Raw genomic sequence first — 594 nt, 5'->3', positions numbered from 1 at the left:
CTTGCTGTATGTGTCGTTGTGTATCCCGGACTGAATTGTATCATGTAACATACTAAGCATTCATCCAATAAAATATGCAGCCTTAGACTAATGCAAATCTTTAAAAAAATAGTTTGATACATGGGTTTTGTTTTTGTTTTTTTGTTTTTTTCCCCCCCTTCTCGTCAACACTCCAGCAGTCAAGGTGCTCAATAATTGAATGGGAGAAGATGTAAAATTTATCCTGAACCTTTTTCCAAAACTGTTTAAATTTGTCATCCCTTCATAACTAGAAGAGCGGAGAAGCACACAGCCTGAATGATCTATCCTTGGCTGCAACACTTTTGCTAAGTAGCCCTGGAAGTCATGTTTTCCCTATCCTCTGTTTCTACCCCTTTCTTACATATGTCGTCATATACCGTCCATGTGCCCTGGGCCTATTTGACCAGGGACGGAATATTACATCATCGCGATCGCCCGCTCACACGGGCTGTTTGTGGGCGATTGCCGCTGGGTGTCGGCTGATTCTGACAGCTGACATTCGGCCCTCTATGCCGGGAGCAGTCACACACCGCTCCAGGCACTTAAATACCCTAAATGCTGCAATCGAACACG

This window comes from Ranitomeya variabilis, chromosome 7, assembly GCF_051348905.1.
Source record: "Ranitomeya variabilis isolate aRanVar5 chromosome 7, aRanVar5.hap1, whole genome shotgun sequence".
Classification (NCBI taxonomy): Eukaryota; Metazoa; Chordata; class Amphibia; order Anura; family Dendrobatidae; genus Ranitomeya; species Ranitomeya variabilis.
Note: the sequence above shows the minus strand (reverse complement) of the source record.